We start from the raw sequence: 12,740 nt of genomic DNA, 5'->3' as shown, positions 1-12,740 counted from the left end.
AGGAAGCCTGCGTGGTCTCCAGGTCTCAGCTGACACACGCCCAGTCCAGAACAGAAGACGGTCGTGCTCCCCACAATCTGCGCGCCCAGGCTCTGTCCCGCAGAGCGACAGATCCAGCTCCTGGGCCGGTGCCTGCGTGTGTCGTATCATGCCTTAGTTTTCGGTTCGTGACTTTGTGCTCAACTGTTAGCTCCTCCATCTCGCACTGATTCAGACCGAGATCCTGGAGATCAGATTAGGGGGCCAAAAGGCACCAGGCTTCTGTCCTGCGTGCCGGGCCCGCGGGCGCTTCCCTGGGCTAATCTGGAGAGCGGTGATTAGCAGATCGCCTGGGCACTGGCGGGGGAAGGGCTCAAACGGCCGACACCCCAGTGCCGAAATGCTTTCCGCTGACACCGGTGATACCCAAGCGCCCGGGGCAGCAGCCTCGCCGTCACTGCGTGCCATCTCTGCTGTCAGGCCGGACGCCTCCTTTCCCAGTTTCCTTTGAGACGAGGGACATGGGGTCATGGGCCTGCTCTGGCCCAGAGAGGGGTGAGTGGGAGCGGGTCTCCCGGCTCAGAAGATGGCGCAGGGGAGAAGCCTGCCGGGGTCCGGCTGGCAGATGCTGGACAGCGCGCCCCAGGCCTTCGGAGAGTCCGCGGTCTGGGCTGAGATGCGGGGGTCGGGCTGCAGCACTCGGCCAGCCTGGCACGACCCTGGGCTGGGTGTGCGGGTGACGCTCTGACCAGCCCAGGTGCGCTGTGGGGACTCCCTGGGCGGCCGGCCTGGAGGGGGAGATGTAGGGTCTTGGCACCTCGGGGCAGCCTTCGTCTTCTCTGTTGTCAGAGCCCCAATGCTATGTGCAGAAGGACTGTGTCTGCCGTGCGGGGGAGAGACGCTTCCCTGCCCTCCCTGCCTCCTTTGCAGCGGGCCGTGGTCCTGTGGTCCTGTTCTGGCCAGTGTGAATACTTTTTTTCTCATGTGTCATTTTTTTGGAGTGGTCCCCTGTTTGCAGAAGATCCCACCCACCCCACCACGGGCCACAGCCCGTTACTAACTGCGTGCGTTAGTGGGGTACCTTTGCTGCTGTCTATGACCCAGGAGGGACAGGTTACTATTAAGGCGAGTCCACGGTTTACATTGGAGCTCACCCTTGGGGAGCTGTGGGATTTTACATCGTACAGAACAGTCTCTCTGCCTAAAACTCCCGCACTCCACCTTTACCCATCCTGCCTTCCCAAAGCCCCGACCGCCACAGCTTTTCGTGCAGATGTTTGTTGGCGAGGCAAAACACACACCACAAAACTTACCGTGTCCACCGTCTGAAATTCAATACCTGCGCACTGTGGTGCCGACATAACCACCGTCCCTCTTGTAAATAGGAGCTCTGTGCCTGCTAAACCCCACCTCCCCGGCCCCCCGCTCTGCTTTCTGTCTGCACGATTCTGAGCACTCCAAGTGCCTCACGTAATTGCGACCAGACCGTCCTTGTCTTTCCTGTGACTGCCGTATTGCACGGAACGGAAGGTCCCCACACTTCATGCCCACTGGAGCGGGCGTCAGCAGTTCTTTTTCTAAGGCTGAATGCTGTGCCATGGCATGGACAGACAAGGGGCTGCTGAAGGACGCCCAGGGCTTCCACTGTTGGTTACTGTGAATAACGTCATGACCATGGTTGTGCTGCTTGCCTCCCAGACCCTGTTGCAAATCTTTGGGGTACGTATCTAGCCATGGAATTGCCAGACCACTAGGCAACTTTATTTTTAACTTTCTGAGGAGCTAGCCTATGGTGTCCCACAGTGGCTGCATCCTTCCACACCCCCACTTTTTCACACCCTCTGCATGGGGTTTGCCGCTGTTTCAACGGCAGCAGCCCTGATGTCCTCATCTGCAGATCCCTGGAGAAGGGTCTCTCCAAGATCCGTATCTAGCCTGCAGTCAGACGGGGTGTCTTGTTTGGTTGTTTCTTGTTGCATATTTGATGCTTTATCAGAGATGTGGTTTGCAAATATTTTCTCCCGTTCTGTAGGTTGCCTTTTTACGTGGTTGACAGCAACCTTCGAGGCACCAAAGTTTTAAATTTTCACCGAGTCCGATTTGCCGATTTGCTAACGGTGCCTTTGAAGTCATAGCCAATGACTCACTGATAAATCCCATGTCACGAAGCTTTTGTCCTGGTTTCTTCTAAGAGTTTATACTCTAAACCCTCCCTTTTTAAAAGGGGGTCCCATGCCCAATGTGCGGCTTGAACTCATGATCCTAGATTGAGAGGGGCATTCTCCACTGATGGAGCCAGGCAGGCACCCCCACAATCTATGACCTCAAAATAATCTTTGAGGTCATTTTTGTATATGGTGTTAATAAGGGCTCAACTTCATTATTTCACACAATGGATATTCACTTTTCCAAACATTTCATGAAAAGACTGTCCTCTCTCCATTGAAAGGTCTTGGCACGTTTCTCAAAACTCATTCCACCATATATGCAAGGGTTTGCTTAGGAGCTGTTCATTTGGTGCCATCCCATTTGTCCATATGACTGTCTTACGCCAGCACAACTGTGTTCATTACTGTACATTTTTAGAGAGGGAGAGAGCAGGGAGAGGGGCAGAGGGAGAGAGAGAATCTTAAGCAGATTCCACATCCAGCACTGAGCCAAACATGGGGCTCTATCTCAAGACCCTGAGATCATGACCAGAGCCAAAATCAAGCGTCGGATGCTTCACGGACTGACTCCTGATGACTCTATATTTGTGTTAAGTTTTGAACTCAGGAAATGTGATGTCTTCCAACTTCATTCTCTTTTCAAGATTTTTTTAAAAATCTATGTGAGGTCCCTTGAAATTCCAATACGAAATTCCAATATGATAGATTTTTCCATTTCTGCAAAAAATGACATTGGGATTTTGATAAGGATAGCATTAAATCAGTAGCTCGCTTCAGATAACAATATCAACTATTCCATCCTGCCCACGAATACAGGGTTCTATTCCAGTTCCATCTCCTTTAGTCTCTTTCAGTTTTCTCATTATTGGTCTAGAGAACTTTCACTTCCTCCGTGAATGTAATTCCTAAGGATTTTACTCAGTTTGATGCTATTGCAAAAGGAATTTTCCCCTCAGTTTCCAGAACAGTTTGTTCATTGTTCTTGTATAGAAATGCAACTGATTTTTCTGCGTAGACTTTGAAACTTTGCTGAATACCTTGCCTATTTGTTCTAACAGGTGTTTTTGTGAAGTCTTGAGGCTTTTTTACATATAAGACCATATCGTCTGCAAACAGAGATCATTTTACTTTTTCCTTTACAAGTTGGATGCCTTGTATTTCCTCTTCTCCTCTAACTGATCTGGCTGGGATTCCCTGTAGTATGCTGGGTGGGGTTGTGATTTGGGCATACTTGTCTCATTCTTGATCTTAGAGGAAAATCTCTCCATCTTGCATTGTGGGTAGGATGTTTGCTGTGGCTTGGTCATAGATGACTTTTATTATGTCGAGACATTCTTTCTACTCATAGTCTTTTGAGCGTTTTTATCATGAAAGTATGTTGGATTTTGTCATATGCTTTTTCTCCATCAATTGAGATGATGTAAATGGGAAGTTTATTGGGCTCCCCCCCTACATTTTGTTGATGTGGCGTAACACACCGAAATCATACTTAGTCATGGTGTTTAATCCTGCCAATATGCGCTAAACTCTGCTCACTAGAATTTTGCTGATTTTTGCATCAATATTCACAAGGGATATTAGTCCGTCATTTCCTTTCTTGAATGGTTTCTTTTTTTTTTTTTTTAAGATTTTACTTAATTTGACAGAGAGAGATCACAAGTAGATGGAGAGGCAGGCAGAGAGAGAGAGAGAGGGAAGTAGGCTCCCTGCTGAGCAGAGAGCCCGATGCGGGACTCGATCCCAGGACCCTGAGATCATGACCTGAGCCGAAGGCAGCGGCTTAACCCACTGAGCCACCCAGGTGCCCCTCTTGAATGGTTTCTTTGTCTGGGTTTGGCATCAGGAATGATGGCCTTTTCAAATAAGTTAAAAGCATTCCCACCTCTTAATTTTTTAAAAAAGATTTTATTTATTAATTTGACAGAAAGAGAGAGAGAGACAAGCAGGGGGAGCAGCAGAGGGAGAGGGAGAAGTAGCAGGGTGTGGTCAGAGAAGACAAAGCATATGGTACCTACCTTTTCAAATGTTGGGATTTAATTTGGGGCTCAACCCTAGGACCCTGGGACCATGACCCAGGCGCCCCCATCCTTTTTTTTTTTATGTCATTGAACTGTACACTTTATTTATTTTTAAAGATTTTATTTATTTATTTGACAGAGATCACAAGTAGGCAGAGAGGCGGGGAAGCAGGGTCCCCACTGAGCAGAGCGCCTGATGCAGGGCTCGATCTCAGGACCCTGAGATCATGACCTGAGCCGAAAGCAGAGGCTTAACCCACTGAGCCCCCCAGTTGCCCCCATCCTTTTCAATTTTTAAGGCAAGTTTGAGGAGAATGGGCGCACTAGTGGCTCTTCAAATGTTTGGTAGAAGTCACTCCCAACGTCATAGGGACCAGGGCTCCCCTTTGTTGGCGCCGTTTCTGATTGTTTCAATCCCCTCACTCATGTAGCTCTGTTCAGGTTGTTCTCTCCTGATTTGGTCTTGACAGGTTTTGTTGCTAGGAGTTTGTTCATTTTATCTGGGTTATTCAGTTGTTTGTCACACAACTGTCCACTGTGCTCTCTTACAACACTTTATGTCTATAGGACTGGCAGTAATTTTCCCCACTTTCATTTATGATTTAGGCATTGGAGGCCCCTCTCTTCTTTTTTCTTAGTCAACCTAGCTACAGGTTGGTCAATTTTTTTTTTTTAAGATTTTATTTATTATTTATTTGACAGAGAGAGAAATCACAAGTAGGCAGAGAGTCAGGCAGAGAGAGAGAGAGAAGCAGGCTCCCGCTGAGCAAAGAGCCCGATGCGGGGCTCGATCCCAGGACACCAAGATCATGACCTGAGCCGAAGGCAGCGGCTTAATCCACTGAGCCACCCAGGCGCCCCCAGGTTGGTCAATTTTGTTGATCTTTTCAAAGAACCAACTTTAGGGTTCATTATTTTCTAGACTGTTTTCCTTCTCTCAATTCCATTGATCTCTGCTCTCATCTTTAGTATTTCCTTCCCCCTACTATCTTTGGGTTTAGTCTGTTCCACTTTTTCCAGTTCCTTAAGCTGTAAAGTTAGGATGATGATTTCCAATCTTTTTTTTTTCTAACATAAACATTTATGGTTATAAATTTCCGCCTTAGTAACTGCTTTCATTGTATACCCTAGGTTTTGGTGTGCTGTGTTTTCATTTATCTTAAAGTATTTTCTTCTTCTTCTCCTTCTTCTTCTTCTTTTTTGAGAGGGAGGACAGAGGTGCAGAGGGAGAAGGAGAGAGAGAATCTCAAGCAGAGTCCCCACTAAGCACAGAGCCTGACATGGGGCTTGATCCCATGACCACAGTCATGACCCGAGCCAAAATCAAGAGTTAGATGCTTAGCTGACTCACCCAGGTGACCCAGGCTTTGAGTATTTTCTGACTTTGTGATTTGTTCCTGGGGCCCTTGGTTGTTTTTGAGTGTGAGCTATGGTCTCCACAAGTTTGAATTTTCCAGTTTTCCTTCTGTTTCTGATTTTTATCTTTACTCAGATGTGGTCAGAGAAAATATATCACATGATAGTTACCTTTTTAAAGATTTTATTATTATTATTATTTATTTGACAGACAGAGACCACAAGCAGGCAGAGAGGTAGGCAGAGATACAGGGAAGCAAACTCCCTGCTGAGCAGAGAGCCTGATGTGGGGCTCGATCCCAGGACCCTGGGATCATGACCTGAGCGGAAGGCAGAGGCTTAACACACTGAGCCACTCAGGCGCCCTGATATCTACCTTTTTATTTTTTTTAATTATTATTTATTTTTTTAAAAAGATTTTATTTATTTATTTGACAGAGATCACAAGTAGGCAGAGAGGCAGGCAGAGAGAGAGAGAGAGAGAGAGAGGGAAGGAGGCTCCCTGCTGTGCAGAGAGCATGACGCAGGACTCAATCCCAGGACCTAAGCCGAAGGCAGCGGCTTAACCCACTGAGCCACCCAGGTGCCCCTGATATCTACCTTTTTAAATGTTGGGATTTAATGTGTGGACTGACTGCATGTATATTTTGAAAAGAAAGTGGTTTTTTTTTTGCTGGTGGGCCGAGTGCTTTGTATTTGTCTGTTAGATCTGGTTGGTTTATTGTGTTGTTCATGTCCTCTATTTCCATACTTATGTCTGCACATCCTACCCATTATTAACAGGGGTCCTGGACTCTCCTACTATCACTGTAGGACTTTGTTTCTCCCTTCCAGTCTGTTCATTTTTGCTTGATAAATTTTGATGGTCTGTCATTAGATGCGTAAGTGTTTATACACACTAATCTTCTCTGTACTGAACCTTGTACTAATATATAATGTCCTTCCTTGTCTCTTGTAATTTTTTTTTAGATTGTATTTATTTGTCAGAGGAAGAGAAAGAGAGCATGCAGGAGTGAGCAGAGGGGCAGAGACAGAGGGAGAAGCAAACTCCCTGCTGAGCAGGGAGCATGATGCGGGGCTTGATCCCAAGACCCTGAGATCAACACCTGAGCCGAAGGCAGAGGCTTAACCCACTGAGCTGCCCAAGTGTCCCTCTTATAATCTTTTTTATTTAAAGTCTATCTTGTCCAATATTAGTATGGCTACCCCTCATCTCTTTTGGTAACATTTGCATAGATTATCTTTCTCCATGCTTTCACTATCGACCTGTGGGTTTATATGTCTCTTGTAGACAGCAGAGTTCGGATGTTTTCTTATCCATTCTGTCAACTTTTGACTTTTTATTGGATGGTTTAATTCATTTACATTTAAAGTAACTACTTTAAATTTAGTAACTTTATGAGAGGAACTGGGCATCAGGGTGGTGCAGTGGGTTAAGCGTCTAACTCCTGGTTTCAGCTCAGGTCCTGATCTCAGGGTCATGAGATCAAGCCCCGTGTCTGGCTCTAGGTTCCGCATGGAGTCTGCTTGGGATTCTTTCCCTCCCTCTCCTTCTGTCCCTCCAGCTCACGCTCTCTCTCTCCCCTTCAAATAAATAAATAAATAAATAAATAAATAAATAAATAAATAAATTTGAGGGAGAGAGAAAAAAATATATATATATATATTTTTTTTTTTTTAAGAAAAGGAGGGACTTAACTTCTGTCACTGTGCATTCTGACTCCGTGTCCTTTGTTTTCCATATACCCTATAGCTTGTTGAACTCATTTTCTGTCTTCTTTTGTGTTTACCTTTTATTTTATAGTGACATGTTTAAAGTCCTCCCTCATTTCCTTTGGTGTATATTCAATAGCTGTTTGCTTTGTGGTTGCCATGGGGATCACATTTAACATTCTAAAGTTACAACACTCTCATTTGAATTTATACCAGATTAATTTCAATAATATACAAAATCTTTGCTTCTTTGTAGCTCTACCCCACCTCTTTCAGTTGCTGATATCACAAAATTACACCTTTATACCTCAGGTGCCCCAAAACATAAGCTTACCTTTCTTTAAAATGCCTTAGTTTCTTCATTTATGCAGAAACAAGATTTGGGGTGACAAGACAGTCTAACTTTTTATTGTTAACAATTATTCATTGATAATGAATAATTGTCTTTTAATTTAAATTTATTAGTTAAAATTAAATCATGCAGAAAACAAAAAGTGAAGGTACGGACCCCTGTTACAATGAAATAGCTTTTATAATTACCATGTGTTTATTTTTCTTGAGGCCTTGAGTTCTCTGCGTGGCTTTAAGTTACAGCCTAGGGACATCACTTCACTCTGCAGAACTCTACTGAGCACTTCTCAGAGGGAAGGTCCAGTGGCTACAAGTTTCATCAGGGTTTGTTTCACTGAGGTCTTAACTTCTCCCTCACTTCTGAAGGACCGTTTTTCTGGATGTGACTCTCATTCATACTTGGTTTGGTTTTCTTCTACATCCTGAATATATTGGCTCGCTGTCTTCTGGCCTCCAAAGTTTCTTTTTTTTTTTTTTAAATACACATATATATATATGCATATGCATATATATATATATATATATTTTAAGATTTTATTTATTTGACAGACAGAGATCACAAGTAGGCAGAGAGGCAGGCAGAGAGAGAGAGAGAGAGAGAGAGAGAGAGTAGGAAGCAGGCTCCCCACAGAGCAGAGAGCCCGATGTGGGGCTCGATCCCAGGATCCTGGGATCATGACCTGAGCCGAAGGCAGAGGCTTTAACCCACTGAGCCACCCAGGCACCCCTGGCCTCCAAAGTTTCTGATGAGAAATTTACTGATTATCTTATTGAGGATATCTTGTATGAGAAGATTTGCTTCTCTCTTGCTGCTTTCAAGATTATCTCTTTGGCTTTTGTAAATTTGATTGTAATGTGTCCCGGTGTGTGTCACTTTGAGTTTATCTTTCTTGGAGATCACTGGGTTTCTTAGATGTTTATATTCATGCCTTTCGTTATGTTTGGGACATATTTGGCCATTATTCAATAGATATCCTCTCTGTGCCCCTCTCTCCTCTCCTTATGGCACTCCTGTGACGGGGTGTGTTGGTAGCTTGCTGGTGTCCTATGGGTCCTTTAGGCTCCAACTGCTTTTCTTTCCTTTTTCTTTCTCTTTCTCAGACATGGTGTGTTCCATTGTCTTGTCTTCAAGTTCACGGATTCTTTCTTCTGCCTGCTCAAATCTGCCTTGAATTCCAATAGTGAATTTTTTATTCCAATTACTGTACCTATTAGCTCCAGAATTATTTTTTAGGTTCTCTATTATTGGCATTTCATACAGTATTTTCTTGACTTTCTCTACATCTCCCTTTAGTTCTTTAAGACAGTTATTTTAAAGTATTTTCTTAGTATGTCTGCCATTACTTCTTTTTCAGACAGTTTCTATTGATTTTTTTCCTTTGAATGGGTCATACTTTCCCACAGCTTTGTATGCCTTGTGATTTTTGTCATAGTTGCACATTGGGCATTTGAATCGAATAATGAGATAACTCTGGAAACCTTTCCCTTCCCTCCCAGAGTTTGCTTGGTTGTTATCATTTTTATTGGGGTTTGTTTGATTGTTGCAGGCTGTCTCTGAGCCAAGGATCAGCCCGAGGTATGAATGCAATATCTGCTGAGGTATTTTCTTTTCTGAGCCTTTCCCTGGGCGTGGGCACAGTCCCTTTCTAATTTCCCTGTATATGCACTTGTTTTTGAATGTCCTAATTCTTAATGTCTAGATCCTGAAAGCGGATACAGCAGAAAATGAAGTGGAGGAATAAAGGTGCCCTGATCCTCTACATCTCCTGGAAGTCACTTCGAGAAGCTTTTAATGATGGGGGAAGGGGTGAGAACAATAACTGGCCGCCTGCCTGTGTCTGCACCTCCACGATCAGAAGCACCAACAGCCATCAGAGCAGAGATCCTTGATATTTGGAGGACAGGGCTCTTTCTTGCCCACAGTGGCTCCCACAAGCTATGTGTGAGCTGCACCAGGATTGTGTGCCTAATGCTTGCCAGGGTCTCAGACTGCAAGATGGGTAGATATTACTGTGCTGAGAGATGAAATCGACCAAATTAACTCAAATTTCCCCTGGAAGCTGCAATCCTTCAACCAGAGTTACAGAACAGTTACATCAGAAAGATTCTCCCTGTGCAATTGTCCAGGTTGGGAGACATTCCTGGTGCTTCCAACTGTACCATCTTTCCAGAGTCCTCCTTTTCCAACGTGAAGGCTTTTGTTTTCCTTACTAAAGGGTATGTATGCTGCTGGCACAGTACTCTAGCCTTCTTCCCTTTTCATAGCCCTACACAGAGATGGGATGTCTGGAGCTCTCTTGTAGTCCTGAGGCATCAAACATGAAAAAAATGGCAAGATATATTAGAATGCAGAGGGAGTGACATCAGCAAAGTGGTGGACTAGGAAGCTCCAAGCTCTGGTGTTCCCACAGAAATATTGAAAAAAAGAAGAAGAAAAGTAGAGCTGAGGCGCCTGGGTAACCTAGTCAGTTAAGCATCAGACTCTGGGTTTCAGCTCAGGCCACAATGTCTGGGCAGTGAGAGCGAGCACATGCTCCACGTGGGGCTTGTTGAAGATGCTCTCTCCACCTCCCTTTGCCCTCATCTCCCCGAAAGAATAATGAGCACAACAGTCAGAAACAACCTCACAGGAGCTCTGGGAAATGACCAAAGGCGCAACTAAGAAAAATCCGTCTTCAAAACAGTGGGAAAGTTTGGTAGTGCTTTCACTCACCCTTGCCCGATTCCGTCCCCCGCTCGGTGGAGGTCTCAGTTTTGATGGCAGCACAATCACCTCACTCCCACCCTCGAATCAGAGGGAGCAGAGCCAGCCTTCTTTGCACGTGTCTGTGTACATATGTTCTCCCCTGTGTCAGGATCTAAAGGACCGATGCAAGGCACTTGTCTCTCTTTCACCTGATGCACGACTTGGGAGGGCAAAGCGGCAGTCACTGTTCATAAAAGATGCCTGGGGCAAGGGATTACGGGTGGCGACATACAGTAGGTTATCCAGGCTGTGAAGAGAAGCTTGGAAAGTCAGCTTCATATACAGAGGTACTTAGAAAGGCCCACACATACGCAGCAAGAGACAAGTAATCGGAAAGACCGGCAAAGACCTAAAGCCTTCACCCTGGCTGATGCTGAGACTCAGCAAGCCTTGCTGAACATTAAAAGAGAGGTTGGGCGTGGAGCCAATCCAAGAGGATGGGAAAGAGGGTTGGTTGGTTTGCTTTCCTGCGTGTGCGTGTGCATGCGTGCCTGCACACATGTTCCATTCGTTCAGCTCCTGGTATTGAAGGCAACGTCTGCCGAGTATGGGCTGAATGTGAGTTACATGAGTGGGGACCACAGTGAGCACACGGGGGGCAGTCCTTGCACATGTAATTTGGAAAAGCATCAGAATTACTGGACTAAGACAGCCTTCCACAATAAAAACAAATAAACACAAACCAAATGCTGGGGAAGAATAATCTTATTTCCAGAGTAACCACATCATAACAGTCAAATGTCCAGGTCTCAACCAAAAAATGACAGTGTACAAAGAAATAAAGAAAACATGTCAAGCCAAAGGAACAAAAATCCTGATACAAACTTCTCCCAAGGAAGCCCGCAGACAAAGACTTAAAACAACCATCTAAAATATGCTCAATGAGGCAAAGGAAAAAGGCGCAAAGACTAAAGGAAGCTAAGAAAACCACGTTATCCGTGAAATGATGTTATCAACAAAAAATAGAAAACCTGCAGAGAAACCAAAGACAGTCCAGAGCTGAGATATACAGTACCCAGAATGAAAGCCTCGCCAAAGGGTTCAAGAGCACGCATGAGCAGGCAGAGCAAAGAACCCATGAGCTCAAGACGGAACAATTGAAACGATCAAGTCGTGAGGAGCAGAAATTGGGAAAAAAAAAAAAAGCATGAAGAAAACGAACACAATCTAAGGAACTTCAGAAGAGCATCAAGTGAAGTAACAGATAAATCATGGGAGTCGAGCAAGGAGAAGGGGGTAAAAAGGTTATTCAAAGGAATAATGACTGAAAACTCCCCAATTTGATAAAAGATATGAGTGTATAAATCAAAGCCGCTCAATCAATTTCAAGGAGGATAGATACAGAGACCCACATTGTGAAAACACAATATTCCAAAACTCATGGGAAACTGTTGTTGACAGAAAATCTTACAGCTGTAAAGGCATACCTTAAAAAAAAGATCTCAAACAAACAAACAAAAGTCTCAAAATAATAGCTTAGTTGTGTATCTTACGGAACTAGAACAACAAAGACAAACTAAATCTAAAACTGGCAGAAGGAAGGAAATAATAAAGCTTAGAGCAGAAACAGACAAGATCGAGAACAGAAAACAGTAGAGAAAACCAATGAAACTAAGGTCTTCAAAAAGAACAACTTTAGGTAGACTAAGAAAAAAGGAGAAGACAATTAATTCAATCAAAGATGAGAGAAAATAGTACAGCAAGTTTTAGGGAAATAAAAGGTAACACAAGCACGCTACCAACAACAGATTAAATGACCTCCAAATAAATTCACAAAACACACAGCCCGCCACACTGAATCATGAAGAGAAAATCTGAGCAAAGTTACAACCAGTTAAGAGATTAAGCCGGTGATCAGAGCCTTTCTAACAGATAAAAGTCCAGGACCAGATGGCTTTGCTGCTGAATTTTAACTGATACATAAAGAAGAACCATTGCCCGTCCTTCTTAAGCTCTCCCAGCAAGCAGAAGAGGAGCAACACTGCTGGAAGCATTCTGTGAGGCAGCATTGCCTTGATAATGAAGCCAAACAAGGACATCACAAGGAAAGAACATGAGGCCAATATCCCTTATTAAATACAAAGCAAAAGTCAGCAACACGCACAAGGAAACAAAATCCAAACAGTGCACTGAGAAGGACTGCTACATCACGTCCAAGGGGCGTCTATCGCGTGAGCGCACAAGTTGCTCAACCTAAGAGACTCAATCGGTATAACATCCGACATTAATAAAGGGGGAAAGCCACTGCTATTTCAATTGATGCACTCAAGGTATTAGAACCAAAGACCCTTTCACCATCAAAAACACTAAGAAGGGCGCCTGGGTGGCTCAGTGGGTTAAGCCGCTGCCTTCGGCTCAGGTCATGATCTCAGAGTCCTGGGATCGAGTCCCGCATCGGGCTCTCTGCTC

This window comes from Mustela putorius, unplaced genomic scaffold (genome assembly GCF_011764305.1).
Source record: "Mustela putorius furo isolate JIRA1106 unplaced genomic scaffold, ASM1176430v1.1 tig00003845_pilon_pilon_pilon, whole genome shotgun sequence".
Classification (NCBI taxonomy): Eukaryota; Metazoa; Chordata; class Mammalia; order Carnivora; family Mustelidae; genus Mustela; species Mustela putorius.
Note: the sequence above shows the minus strand (reverse complement) of the source record.